Source organism: Oryctolagus cuniculus, chromosome 9 (assembly GCF_051225735.1).
Source record: "Oryctolagus cuniculus isolate XC-2025 breed Fujian yellow rabbit chromosome 9, ASM5122573v1, whole genome shotgun sequence".
NCBI lineage: Eukaryota > Metazoa > Chordata > Mammalia > Lagomorpha > Leporidae > Oryctolagus > Oryctolagus cuniculus.
The window spans coordinates 80506915-80522218 of NC_142875.1; the positions used below are offsets into that span (position 1 = coordinate 80506915).

At 41.4% G+C, this 15304-nt stretch overlaps 1 protein-coding gene across 8 annotated transcripts in view; it reads left to right on the forward strand.

Moving 5' to 3' along the window:
• Window positions 1-15304, forward strand: part of STARD13 (StAR related lipid transfer domain containing 13) — a 585508-nt gene that overhangs the window by 72478 nt on the left and 497726 nt on the right. For 2 of the 8 annotated variants that reach the window (XM_089304230.1, XM_089304229.1), the window contains exon 1: window positions 4491-4652. The exons of 5 other annotated variants lie outside the window; for them this stretch is intronic. The gene's annotated coding sequence lies outside the window, so the exon portion shown is untranslated. Of the gene's footprint in view, window positions 1-4490; window positions 4653-6436; window positions 6555-6981; window positions 7111-15304 lie in introns of those variants that run through there. One more of the 8 variants, XM_089304227.1, reaches the window with a different exon arrangement.

Sequence of the window (15304 nt, forward strand, 5' to 3'; positions counted from 1 at the left end):
CATATGGCTTATCCTACTATGCCACAGCCCCAGGCCCCCAATTTGTACTTTTGAAGGCTACTTTCCTATTAATAACTGCCTTAGCAGAAACTCAAATCTTTTGATATAGCACATTTTCATATTCATTTTATAGAAAGGCTTAAATTTCCACAAGTGCATTAGTTTCTTATTGCTGCTCTAAAAAAACAACTGAAAACTTTGTGGCTTAATCAGAGCAAACATCGTTTTGTGAAACAGAAGACACATGTGCATATTATTGCAGCTAAAACCAAGGTGTTCACAGGGCTGTGTTTCTTGCAGGCAGCTCTGGGGAAGACTGAATTTCCTAATCTTTCTCAGCTTCCGGAGGCCCTCTGCATGCCTTGGCTCACATATCACTCAGATCTCGCTCACTCTCACACGTAGATATTTAAGGATTGCTATGATTATGTGGGCCCACCTGTTTACTACAGGTTCGGCTCCTTAGTTTAAGGACACTACATCAGCAACATTAATTTCATCTGCTACCTTAATAACCCTTCACCATGTAACCTATCACAGCCACAGATTCCAAGGATTAGAATGTGGATGTTTAGTGGACCTTTTTTTTTTTTTTTTGGTCTCTATCACAATTGCTATTTCTTTATTGACATATTTTTTAAAATTTCCAAAGATATGCAAGATTTTGGGTTAATCTTGGTTTTAATTTTTCATTTTATATCATTGAAGTCAGATAATAATATACCATTTGCTTAGCATGTGATGGATTTATTTGTAATGGATAATATGTGGATAATTTTTATCAATGACCTATACACATTTGAATAGAATATATGATGATATTTCAAAAAGTGGAAAAAGGCAATGGATAAAAATAAGTTCAATTTGGTGCAAAAAACTGAAATTCATGCAATTTTTTTCATAATATCATTTCCCATAAACCTTTTGAATAATCCTCATGCAAAAAAATTTTGCACTAAAATAAGCATCTCTAATTACATTTTCCACAAACATTAAAAAAAATTATTCATTTGAGAGGCAATCAGACAGAAAGGGACAGATATATAGTGAGTGTTTGGCGAAACTGTTTCTTTCACTCTCCAAATGCCTACATTAGCCCTGGCTGGGCCTGGGGCCAAAGCCAGGAGTCAGGACTTTGTGTTCTGTAATTTAACTATCATAATTATCACCTAGGGGTATTTTTTCTTTTATCAAGTTCAAGGAAAAATGGAATTAAAAGATAAGTTTGGGGCTGGTGCTGTGGTGCAATGGGTTAAATCCCTGACCTGAAGCACCAGCATCCCATATGGGCTCCAGTTCTACTCCCAGCTGCTCCACTTCCAATCCAGCTCTCTGCTATGGCCTGGGGGAGCAGTGGAAGATGGCCCAAGTCCTTGGGCCCCTGCACCCATGTGGGAGACCTGGAAGAAGCTCCTGGCTCCTGGCTTCAGATCGGAGCAACTCTAGCCATTGCGGCCATCTGGGGAGTGAACCAGCAGATGGAAGGCCTCTCTCTCTCTCTCTTCCTCTCTCTGCCTCTCTCTGTAACTCTGTATTTCAAATAAATAAAATAAATCTTTTAAAAAAAGATAAGTTTATTTTGGTGCAAAATATTTTGAAATCGATTCACTTTTTTAAAAAAATATTTATTTGAAAGGCACAGCCACAGAGAGAGAGAGAGACAGAAAGAAAGATATCTTCCATGTGCTGGTTCATGCCCCAAATGGCCACATTGGATGGGCTGGGCCAAGCCAAAGCTAAGAGCCAGGAACTCCATCCAAGTCTCCCACATGGGTTCAGGGGACTAAGCACCTGGGCTATCATCTGCCACCTTCTCAGGTGCATTAGCAGGGAGCTGGATCAGAAGTGGAGCAGATGGGCCTCGAACCAGCACTCATGTGGGATGCTGGCCTTGCAGGTGGTGGCTTAACCCACTGTGCCACAACATCAGCCCTGATACAGTTTTCTTTTTATGGACTTTTTGAAGACCCTTCCCTCATACACACAGATTTCAAAATGTTTGTCCATGAACATTTTGAAGTCCTCATATGCTACACAAATCTGGAAACTTTTGTTTCTGACACTTTTAGTTGCTTTTTTCTTGGACTATTTCCCAGCTCCCAGCATACAGTAATATCCCTATGACATTTCTATGAGACACATATTCCTGATTGTCATTCAAGCCTCCAGCTTCTGCACCATTGCATTGCTTCATACTTCGTTCTATGCAGTAGAGTGTCCTTAGATATTTTGCCATTCATAAATTCTCTCTTCAGTTCTTTGTTATCTAACCTGTCAATTTAAGTTTTATTTCTCAAAATTCAACTTGGTTCTTTTTAAATCTACCTATTTTAGTCTATTTAATTTCAAGACTATCTGATTGGCCTGGCATTTTTGTCTATTTTTAACCCTTTTAAAATGCTTATTTTTAAAAGTTCTACAAGAATGTTGTTGTCTGGAGTTTTAAGAACTCTAAGTGTACTGTTGTTAGTGTTCTAATTTTCTGCTGGTGGATTGTTTGTTCCTCAAAGTTTTGAAAATTTGGGTTGTGAGATTACAAAGCAAATGAAGGCTCAAGTGAAATATTAACTATGGGAATCCAGGGCAAAAACTTTTTATTTTAATTTTAGCTTTTGAATTCAAAAGGCAAACTTTCAGGGGTGGGCAGTGTGGTGCAGCAGGCTAATCTGCCACTTGTGGCGCTGGCACCCCATATCAGAGTGTGGATTTGACACTTGGGTACTCCGCTTTTGATCCAGCTCCCCGCTGATGTGCCTGGGAAGGCGGCAGGTGACCCTGCCTCCCACGGAGGAGACCTGGAATGAGTTCCTGGCTCCTGGCTCCTGGCTCCAGCCTGACCCAGACTTAACTAATGGAGTGAATCAGAAGACGGAAGATCTCTTTGTTTTTCCCTCTCTCTATCCCTCTGCCTTTTAAATAAAGAAATCAAATCTTTTTTTTAAAGACACATTTTCAGATTTATTACTAGACTAGGATCAACTTTATTTAATGAATTGATCAGCAGAGGGGGTATGATAATTAGAGAGCATCAGTTTACACCTGAAATCCATCAGGCCCATGCTTAGGAATTCATAAAATAGAAGTTTTGTGTTTCTATTTGGAGCTTCAGCATGATGAGAAAAATCTTCTTGTCTTCTTCTGTATGGCTAAAATACCATCAACTATCCCTGAGAATTAAATATATGTGTTGATTACAAGGTACTCCCTCCTGTGCTGGTGGGTAGAGTTTTCCTGGCTTAGCCTTGCCTGGGCCTGCCAGGGCTCCACAGGGCTGGACCACCGGGTCAGGATGTGGAGACAGGGAGCAAACTGGTAGGTAGGGCCAGGTGATGAATGATAAGGAGCCGCAGGAAGGGTGGGAGACCAGAAGAGGAGGGTTAGAGGGCCCAGTTTATTCCCGGAGGAGGGGATTTATACGCTGTGTAGCTTGGGAAAGTCACTTATCTGAGACACAATTTTCTTTTGTGTTGGGTTAGGCCAAAGCTTTTCCACCTGTTGTTAATCCACTCAACCCACCCACTGGCTCTCATGAAACATTGTTTTCAAAAAGATACTAATGTTAAAGCAGATGGGAATGGAGTTGTTCTCCCTGAAGAGGGGAGGGACATTGCCCTGTGGCTCTCAGCCTCTCTCACTCCAGGAAGGCCTGAGGCACTTCCACAATGTCCCTGGGGCTGGTTGACCCTACTACATTTACTTTGCCAGGGTTGGAAGCCAAACTTCTTTGAGCTGGCATCAAGCCAAAAGCCAGTACCGAATCAGCCACAGTGATTGCATTAAGTGTGGTTTCCAAGAGGACTAAAAGTGCCTTCCAGGTTTCCTAGCAACAGAAATCAAGGTCTGCTGGCCACAGCAGAAAAAATAAAGAAAGAATTTTTTTTTTAAATCTTTTTAGACATAGAAGAAAGTGATTCATTGAGTTTAACCCTTATCCTTTATTGCAATGCAACAATGGAAGTGCTTGTAAATGGCACAACAATTTTTGAATCCTTTGGCTTTCAATCTTCTATTATTTGAGCTGCATAGGTCAATTATCCACTGAGAGACAAAAGTAGTAGAATTCCCATTTTATTGAATATTGAAAGGTGCTAATACTGTTTTCCTTCCTTTGATCCAGGTGTTACTTGAGAAAGGAGAGGGGTGAGAGGAGATTGATTTGTGAGTGCTTTTCCCTTTCCTACCCCAAGTACATAGAAGACGTTCAAGCACACATTTTGGCATTCGCTCACTCTCTTTATCCTTCGTTTAAGTAAATAGCATCTCCCCACTGTTAATTAAGAATTAGCAACTCATAAATAAGAATTTTCTTATATGTAATTATAATACCACTACTTATTCATGGTAGTTCCATATATTGATTATCATCTAATACAGTCACTGCAGTTTGAATACGTTCCTTCCTTCCACCATTCAAGTGTTGCCAATGTAATGGTATAGTCACAGGTGGGACCTTTAAGAGACAATTAGGCCACGAGGGCTGCTCCCACATTAGTGGGATTAAAGCCCTTTTAAAAGAGCAGTCACCTCTCGCTTGCTCACTTCTGCTCTTTCCACGCAAGGATTCAGTGTTCCTCCTCTACAGAGAACACTATCCTCATCGGACGACCGGATCTGCCAGCACCTTGATTTTAAACTTCGCATCCTCCAGAACTGTGAGCAAATGAATTTCTGTTCTGTAGAAATTATTCACTTTCAAGTACTCTGTTACAGCAGCACAAAATGAACTAAACCACAGTTTAGCTTTAAAATGTTTCCATTGTCTTTTATTGAGTTTTGTAAATCTTGGATCCCATCAAGGTTTGCACTGCACATATTTGTTTCCAATGTGTTTGATTCTTTTTCTTTGGAACAGTCTTCTCCCTATTTTTTTTCATAACATTTGCTTTCTTGTGTCTTCTAGAATGTTCCATATTCTAGATGCTTATGACTGTTCATCCTTTGATAAAGTTCTCATTTTGAGCAAGAAAACTACATAGGTGCTATTATGTACTTACTACATCACCTCAGGTGGTAAATTAAGTCAGCTGATTTCCCTGTTGGTGAGGCTAATGGCAGTATCTCTTCACTGTAAAGGTTTATGTTCCATTTGTGATTGGTAATTTGCACTGTGAAATTTTGATATCTATGTGAATAATTCATTTTCACAACAACCTTACAGCCAGTGGTTTTAGCATCCCTTGTTGAGCTTAGCTAAATTAATATTGAGAATTACAAAATGGTAATATGTTTGAGTAGTATCCATTCCTTCCACATTTATTTATTGATATTCTGTTTTTGAAGAAAAGTCTTCTCTATCTCCTTCTCTTCTCTCTCCTATCTTTGTCTCTGTCACATATCTCTCGTTGCCAGTTCATCAAATCACTGTACACTGCCTCTCTAAACTTTGTAGCCTTGATTTGAATTTCTCTTTAAAAGACTTTGCTGTGAAAACCTTTGCTGCTGGCAAACAAAGTAATTTAGGCTAAATTGTCCATGGTGCCTTCCAAAAGCTTCACAGGGAAAGTAGAGCCAATTCACATCCCCTAAGCGCCTGGGAATGAATTAATAAGGAAGTCAATAAACAATGTCAATAAGTAACTAACGACAGTACAGAATTCTCAATAAAAGGATAACAAAAGAGTGAGAATTATTTAAAGGATGTTGCGGGGCCAGCTGCATGGCGCAGTAGGTTGATCCTCTGCCTGCAGAGCCGGCATCCCATATGGGCGCCGGTTCTAGTCCCAGCTGTTCCTCTTCCAGTCCAGCTCTCTGCTGTGGCCTGCGAAAGCAGTGGAAGATGGGCCAAGTTCTTGGGCCCTTGCGCCCATATGGGAGACCGGGAAGAAGCTCCTGGCTTCAGATCAGCACAACTCTGGCCATTGCGGCCATTTGGGGGGTGAACCAATGGAAGGAAGACCTTTCTCTCTGTCTCTCCCTCTCACTGTCTGTAACTCTACCTCTCAAATAAATAAATAAAATCTTAGAAAAAATAAAGGATGTTGCTGGATTTCTAGCTAAGAAAAGAGTCTGAGATGTTCTTTGGAAGATTCTAAGCTCCATCCAGGAAAGGACCTGGTTCCAAAGTTACAAAGAGTGCAGAGGGAGTTCAGGGAACATGTGAAATGTTTAAAGATCAGGATGCAATGTTTCCTAAATAACTGCTGTTCAAACAAATGAATGAAGGCAAAATAACTTTTGAGTCAGGGGCTTAAAATAAAACCAAGCACAGTGTTATAAACATGGAGTTGGTTTTGTTAAGTGAAGTTGGAGAGAAACTGCCAGATGATAGGTTTTTATTGAAGTTCTCCCAATTGAAATTCCCTTCTTGTAGATTTGTCTCCCAGAGTGTTTCTTACATCATGGCAAACTGTGAATATCTCCTTAGTTTGCTCCAAACGAAGGAATGATCTTGAGATCCAGATCGCGTATGACTTTTTGTCATACTTGACTTTTTCAGGAAACGCTTAAGGAGGTGTTTCTTGGCTTGGATTTAGAAGTCAGTGATCCAAAGATGGAAGACGCCCACCTTCTACCCCAGGACACCTCCATAACTTCTGTCTAGAAGTTTAAGGATGGTAATTTAGGAGCTGGAGTACTTTTATTTTTTAGAAAGCTGTGTTTGTATTTCAAGTGTTTTTTTTTTAACTTAGATTATATCTAACACATAATTTAAAATGGACAATGTTTCCTGAAGATGTCTTTACTGTCTTTTTTGCATAAGACAGAAAATATCAGTTCTGTTCATAGCAAAAAGGGGGTGGTGGTATTGGTTTATTGATGGGAATTATGATAAAGATAAGAATACTTCTCCCACATTATATGACACCACCATTGTTTCTACACTTGAGGACCTTGATCTAAAATATGTGTAATGACTGCATAGCAAATAATTATAAAATATAGCGTTATTGGGATAATCCATGAATAGAGACATGATGGTATCCAAATAGGGTAAAATCATCAAGACTAGAATCTGAGTGTAATAATGAAATTTTCTTTTAGAGACATTTGAGGCCCAGTTTTCTTCAGAATTTGATTCTTGCCCCTATCCAGAAATGGAATGCTCCTACGAAGCACTCACAACCCATCAAACCAAGTGTTCACTCACTGTACAGCAGCACATAGTGAGGAGTAAGTTCCAAGGGGCCATATGAGTGGGTTATAGGTTACCAAATCTCCAGTAATAGAAGTCAAGAAATGCTGAGACTGCTGACATAGCTAAAAGGACACTGATGTCAGGGTGAAAACGATCATGAGCCCTGTGATGGCCATCTCAAGGACGCTTTTGAGCCTAGGGGCTGGTGGCAAAGACAGCATGGTCAATAGTTGTGTTCTTGAAGAAAACTTATAGGACAAGTAGCATTATTCAGACACTCAATTATTTTTCTGTAAGTAACATATGTCATATTTCAAATCTATCAACTTATAGCTAATAACCTTCATCCACCTACTACCTAACTAGATTTTGAGCTGTTGCCAGAGAATATGGAAATCTTATTTAGCTATGTTTCACTCATACCTACTATTCTACCCACCACATTAAGTGGGAAGAATCTTGATAGTTTTCTTAAATAAGAATGTTATGTAATGATCAGTAATAATCCACACAGTATAGACATTCCAACTATGCCATGAGTATTGTGGATTCATGACCTAAACAATAATGTACTGTAGTTTAGTAAAACAAGATACTTTTTTAAAAAAAATTTTATTTATTTGAAAGTTACAGAGAGAGGGAGACACAGAGGTCTTCTGTCCTCTGGTTCATTACCCAAATGGCCATAGCTGAGCCAGACGAAAGCCAGGAGCCTAGAACGCCATCTGAATCTCCCTTGTGGGTGGCAGGGGCCCAAGTACTTGGACTATCTCTGCTGCTTTCCTAGGCACATTAGCAGGGAGGGAAGGGCAGGAACTGGAGCAGTGGTACTTGAACTGGAGCCCACACTGGATGCCAGCACAGCAGGTGGTGTTTTAACTCACTGTACCACAACGCACTGGCTCCACAGGATAATGACATAAATATAATTTAACGGTTAAACCTTTCCCTTGGGGTTTTTTGCCCATCATCAGAAGGATGAAAACATCAACAACTAGCCTTTGAAACCAAAAAAAGATTGACCAAAATATACCTTTCAATTTCTATGCTGAATATTTGCTATTTCCATATATAATCAATCCTTAATGACAATAGCCAATAGCTCAATATGTCGTAGCTTAGAACAAACTGTCAACTCACACATTACATAATGATTCAATGATAGTCCTTGGCCTTTAGTTGGTTAATATCTGTAAATACCAGAGAAATACAATTTAAACAGTGAATAGTATATGAATAAAAAATTAGCTGTTCTACCAATAGTAAGTTTCAGCACCTTTGCAACAACCCATTTATAAGCTGTACATTTTGTTTCTGTTTATTCTAACTGAGCTGTCTTACAAATTGTAAAAGAGCATCTTAGGTATCATGAAATCACTGGGATTTTAAATCTGATCATTTCATAGTTGCTGAAAATTGTGCCAAGCTGACACAACAAGACTTTTCCAAATTTCTGAATTATTATTCTACGATAAACTGTAACTTAGTATTTAGTTGCTCTGAGTGAATCCCCTTTTTAAATCTGTTTAAAGTAGATCTCATCTAAAAATGCACATCTTACTTATCTTTAATTGAAGATTTTCATGACATTTTCAGAAAGACTTAGGTAAATCGAAATAAAGGTGATTGCTCGTGTGCACCCTGGGAGGCAGCAGGTGAGATAGCTCGAGTACTTGGGTCTCTGCCACTTGGTTTGATTTCTGGTTTCCCCTAGGGAGGGGAATGAAGCGTTAGAGTTTATTGAATATAGAGCTTTAGTTTTAGAAGATACAGTTGTAGAGATGGGGGGGTAGGAATGGTTGCAAATAACATACATATACTTAATGCCAGTGAATCACACATTTAAAATGATTAAAATGCTAACTTTTTCATTCATATTTTACCATGAATTTTAGAAAATACTTTTGAAAAGTGAGCAAAGTTTTCGGTAAATTCTCATGAAAAGAAAAATTCTAAAGTTTATCTTTCTAGCAAATCATCCTCCCAGGCTTTTTGTGGGATCTTGTGATGCAACCAGAAATGAGATGCTTCATTAGAGTAGGAACAGCTTTGGCAGAGTCTGTACTTTGAACAAGATGTCCTGTGGTGTTGGGTAGGTAGTCTGGCTGAGTCTAAAGCCCGTGATCTTTCTACTAGGCTAAGAATGCAGTTGGTTACTTCATGTCTGGATGGAATGATTCCAGAACAATTAGAAGCAGTCGCTGTTTGAGGAGCTTGTGCAAGAACTTGGGTAATTGCCACAAGGGATTCTGCCAGCTGGAGGTCAAGGAGATGGGGACTTATCCCATCTGTAGAGGAATGAGGTGTCCTGGCAGGTGAATCCTGACATAGGAATGCAATCCAGATATGGGGCACATGTGAGGGTAGGGCAACTTAAGCGTGGTTGGTCTCAGAAGGACTTTATTGGTATTTGGGGCTCAAGATCAGAAAATATGTTCCCTTAGAAATGAGGAGGCCTTTTAAATTCTTCCTGATTTGAGTAACAATGCATAGAGCTGAACCAACACATGAGTGTCTTATGAGTCTAATTATTTCAGAGGTGAGAGCTTGGAGATTGTGGGTGGAAAAACTCAGATTAGTTCCTAAGAGTTCAAGGAAGGTAAAGATCTCTGCTCCATTATCTGGCTGAAAGCTATTGGCCTTGACTTCTTGAGACAAAGGGATCTGACCCCCAGCCCAGGCGAATGGACCTGCTGGCCCCATTGAAAATCTCTGAAACTCTTGCCAACCCTCTGTCAGGCCGCTCAGCACCATTCCCATTCCCACAACCCAGTGGCTTCCAGGCTCCTCTCATGGTGTCTTGAGTTCCATGCCCCCAACCTAATCCTGTCTGCTTTCCAACCCACGCCCGCCTGCACATGGGCAGAACTTTATGAGAGGGTTTGTGCTTTAAGCCTGCGTTTTCCCTGCTCTGTTGAAAGTGCTTACCAAGCCTTCTTTGAATGACAGAAAACTTCCTCATCAAATAAAAACTGTTCCAATGCATTAAGTTTCTCAGATTTTCAGTGTGCCCTGGTGGCAGAAAATTTGCCTGGGAAGAGCTGCGGTGCTAGGTATTTACAAGTCCTTTGATTTTAAACAAGTATTTTTTTTTTTAAGATTTATTTATTTGAAAGTCAGAGTTACACAGAAAGAGGAGAGGAAGAGAGAGAGACAGGTCTTCCATCTGCTGATTCACTCCCCAAATGGCTGCAAAAGCCCGAGCTGGGCCGATCCAAAGCCAGGAGCCAGGAGCCTCTTCCTGGTCTCCCACGTGGGTGCAGGGACCCAAGGACTTGGGCCATCTTCTACTGCTTTCTCAGGCCATGGCAGAGAGCTGGATCAGAAGTGGAGCAGCCGGGACCTAAACTGGTGCCCATATGGGATGCTGGCATTGCAGGCGGCAGCTTTACCTGCTACACCACAGCACCGGCCCTGATTTTAAGCAAGTATTTAATCTCTTTGTTGCTTTCCTTATAAATTTAGCTGATTTAAAAAAAGAAACTCAAAAGAGCATTCTAGTTTCAAAATGTTTTCTCAAGGCTTATAACTGTACCTCTGATTTCTGGCACCTTCCATTCTCCTGGAAACAGCTGACCCCTGACAAGGGCATGGTCCCTAACAGTCCATTCCATTGCTGACCATCTTAGGACTCCAGTCCCCCCAGCCACAACTCTGACATAACCTATTCAGGTTTTTGGCAAATTGGGACTAAAACAACATGTGAATTATACATTTGAGTACAATCATTTGAAAATTGACATAACCTAAGAAATAATTTAATCTTTGAGTACCACAGGGGATTTGATTCATATTTACAAATAACTAAAAATCCATCTTTTAGGACAGTATTATAAAATTTACCCATTGATCTCAAAGCTAATGAAAAGCAACAAGCCACTTGGCTTTGTTGCTTTTTAACTAAAAGGAACTAATTCAGATGAAGGTTTGGAAAACATAAAATTTCAACATAAGTGACAAATTTCATACCAGGATTCAACATCCTCTGATTAAAAACCCTATTACTGACAGGTTTTTAATTACTAATATTAGTGCAATGGGTATACAAGCCTGTAGTAGATGATGTATAATATGAATATAAAGCTGGCGCCGCGGCTTACTAGGCTAATCCTCCACCTTGCAGCGCCGGCACCCCGGGTTCTAGTCCCGGTCGGGGCGCCGGATTCTGTCCTGGTAGTCCCTCTTCCAGGCCAGCTCTCTGCTGTGGCCAGGGAGTTGCAGTGGAGGATGGCCCAAGTACTTTGGCCCTGCACCCCATGGGAGACTAGGATAAGTACCTGGCTCCTGCCATCAGATCAGCACGGTGCGCCAGCCACAGCGTGTCGGCTGCAGCGGCCATTGGAGGGTGAACCAACGGCAAAGGAAGACCTTTCTCTCTGTTTCTCTCTCTCACTGTCCACTCTGCCTGTCAAAAAATAAAATTATAAAAATATGAATATAAAATATTAATAGAAATTACATACAAAAGAATTTTAATTAATGAATGAACATCACTAGTGCATTAGCTTCTTAAGTAGGTCACAGTTTAAAGCTATCCAGATAATAGATTTTTATGCTTCTTTTTTTTCTCCATATATCTCAGGATAAGAAATCAATTTTGTCTTGATCCAGGGTCATCACTAGATTAATGACTGGCATGTGTGCAGCCCAGCTACTGGAAACTCCTCAAATGCCCAACTGTGTGTGGCTCTTGAGAAATGAACACAATTTTTCTCTGAGGATATGATTACATTGAGCTATCAAATAGATTTTCTTCTCAGAAAACAAGGAGAGTTAACTTTGTTCAGATGACAGAGATGAAATGAGACTTGGAAATAAAAATGCCTCTTGCTTCCATTATGCCTAGCTTATGTGCTTGTAGATGCCATGTCAACTTTGAAAACTTTATTGAGCAAGCTATGGAGAATACAGGCTGACAAGGGAAAGGATCCTTCCCCAGGAACTTATGTGCTAGTTGGGGAGATATGCTTCCATCAAGATCCACTGATATATACATAGTGGCACTTGTACATTTTTTGGAAAACATTTATTTCCTTATTTCATATATTGCAGAAATAGCAAGTCAGATTTTTCTTGTTGGTTCATTCCCTACATGTCTGTAGCAGCTGGGGCTGGGCCAGGCTGAAGCCAGGAGACCAGAAATCAATCCAGGTGGTGGGGACCCAAGTACTTGAGCCATCACTTGCTGCCTCCCAGGGTGCACATGAGCAGGAAGCTGGGAACCAAAGTGTTGCTGGGGGCCATTGTTGGGCACGTTGGTTAAACCACTAGCAACACCAGCATCCCTACTGAGCATCAGGTCAAGTCCTGGCAGCTCCACGTCTGATGGAGCTCCCAGCTAATGCACCTGGGAAAGCCGCGAAAGATGGTCCAAGTGCTTGGACCCCTGCCATTCATGTGGGAAACCCAAATGGAGTTCCAGATTTCTGGATTCAGGTTGACTGACTCCTGGCTGTTGCATCCATTTGATGAGTGAACCAGTGGATGAAAGATCTCTTTCTCTGTCTCTCCCTTTCTCTCTGTCACTCTGCCTTTCTTTTTTTTTTTTTTTTTCCCACGTTTCTGATTCCCTGCAGCAGTGACTCCTCAAGAAAGGGAAGAAGACAGTGGAGACGGGGGGGTGGGGGGTTCCCCCAATTCTGTATCTTAGAGGAGACAGCTCGCACCCAGGGCCCAGTTACAAGGGAGAAGGAGCTCTCCCTGGCGAGGTGTGGGGTGAAGACTTCTGAGCACCCAGCTGTGTAGGCTGACCTCATGCACTGAGCCGCCAGCAACCAGACCCACAGACCTGTGCCTGCTGTCCAGCCACTGCGCTCAGCACCAATAGGAAACCATCACTTTCTTTTTTCTTTTTTTGACAGGCAGAGTGGACAGTGAGAGAGAGACAGAGAGAGAGGTCTTCCTTTGCCGTTGGTTCACCCTCCAATGGCTGCTGCAGCCGGCGCACCACGCTGATCCGAAGCAAGGAGCCAGGTGCTTATCCTGGTCTCCCATGGGGTGCAGGGCCCAAGCACTTGGGCCATCATCCTCCACTGCACTCCCAGGCCATAGCAGAGAGCTGGCCTGGAAGAGGGCAAATGAGACAGAATCTGGCGCCCCGACCAGGACTAGAACCCGGTGTGCTGGCACCACAGGAGGAGGATTAGCCTATTGGGCTGTGGCACCGGCCTCTGCCTTTCAAATAAATTAATTTTTTAAGAAGATGTGGAGCCAGGACTTCAACCAGGCACTGTAATATGGGTGTGAGTGCCCTATGTGGAGTCTAAGCCAAATGCTTGCCAAGCCAAAAGCCTGCCCTCATCCTTTTTTTCTTTTTTTAACAATAAATAGATAAGTTCCAATAAAGAGTTTTCTTTCACAAAAAAATCTACAATGGGACTCCAGATAATTACTGCATATTCCCACCCAGAAGACAAAGTGGATGGATGCATGCAAGTGACAGGCCTGGGTCCCTGAAAATGTGGATTGACTATGCATCTGCCTTCGCTTTGCAGCGAAGTGCTGCAGCTACAGGAAGGGGAAGGCAAGAGAGTTTATAGGGAAGTGCTTCAAGGAGGATGCCACAGATAAGAGCCAAGCTTGTTTTAAAAATGAGTGACCATGGTGTCAGCTCTGTGGCGTAGTGGGTAAAGCCACCACTTGCCGTGCTGGCCTCCCTATGGGCGCCAGTTCAAGTCCTGGCTGCTCTGCTTCTGATCCAGCTCTCTGCTATGGCCTGGGAAAGCAGTAGAAGATGGCCCAAGTCCTTGGGCCCCTGTACCCATGTGGGAGACCTGGAGGAAGCTCCTGGCTCCTGGCTTTGGATCAGCACAGCTCTGGCCATTGCAGCCATCTAGGGGGTGAACCAGCAGGTGGAAGACCTCTCTATTTCTCTCTTCCTCTCCTTCTCTCTCTGTGGAACTCTGACTTTCAAATAAATCTTTAAAAAAAGGAATAGAAGATTTCAAACTTCACTAGAATATAAAAACTGCATATGCTAATTTAATGGACTCTTTCCCATAATATTTTTCTGTTATACAAGTACCAGAAATATTTTTTTAAAAACTGTTAAGTTGGAAAAATAATTTTAAGTCCTCAAAGTATCTTCAGCACTGGGCATAATTAAAGCCCGCTTGAAATTTTCTATACGGTTTTTCTGATGTAAGAATGATTGGTCTGAAGAGTAAAGCAAAGCACCAGACTTAAGAGATCAGTAGGGAAAGCAGATGATCTGGAAACTCCTGTTTATGTAAGAATTTTCAAGCAGTTGGCCCTTGCACTGGACTGTTTTATGAATCTTGGGGTTACCAGCACCTGGATTATTGTAGGAGCCTAGAAAATTGCTTGTTGAAGGAATGAGCCTATGACTTAAATGAGGGGGGTGGATAAGTGAGGGAGTAAATTAATCAGTGAATGGATAGTGACTGAATGAAGATGTACCAGAAGGTACATTTAATACCGGTAGAGAGTGATCCTTGAACCTCTAGTTGAAGACCAGTAAATTCTTCTTAAATCCTATTTGACAGAACATTTGTGATGTGTCCATTACCTTTAGCCAAGGGCCTTCTCCAGTTCCTTGTTTCAATTGTGACAGTGGTACTGAATGAGAAGCAGTCACCTTCTTTATTTTTAAGCAATTTTCTTTCAATCAACTTTTAATTATCTTAAAGGAGGAAATCAGTGGTGCAGATAATCCTCAAATCTCTCTTTGGAATGCATCAGCTGATGGCTTTTCTTAAAGTAGTTTGCCTTCCTAATTACCTTTTGATTAGGTTTACTTTACAGTTACTGAGAATTCCCATAGAAGAGAGGGCAGCAGGTCAGGAAAACCAGAAAACTGTGAGCAGTGCTTTGTGGCTGACTTGGGATGATCCTGTCCACCAATCGAGAAACCCTCCCTCCATTTAAAATGTGTGGTGCTAGGACTTTGCGTTATCAAATGCCATCACAGACTTTTAGGTCATCATTGAGAATCTATTCAAAGGTAGGTACCTTTCTGTGGACTGTAGATACAAGGAGGAATAAGTTGCAATCTTATACTGCAATGAAGAATGAAAGGTAAACTTGGAATTTCAGAGGCTTACTGCTTAGCCAGCAAGTCATAGATTGTGATTTTTAGAGCAACACAGGGGAAGTGAGCTGAATTATAAATGGGTAGAGAAAATTCAGGAAGATTGTCTAGAGCAGCACTGTCCAAAAGAAATATACTATGGGCCACGTATGCAAATTCAAATTTGCAGTAGTCAATTT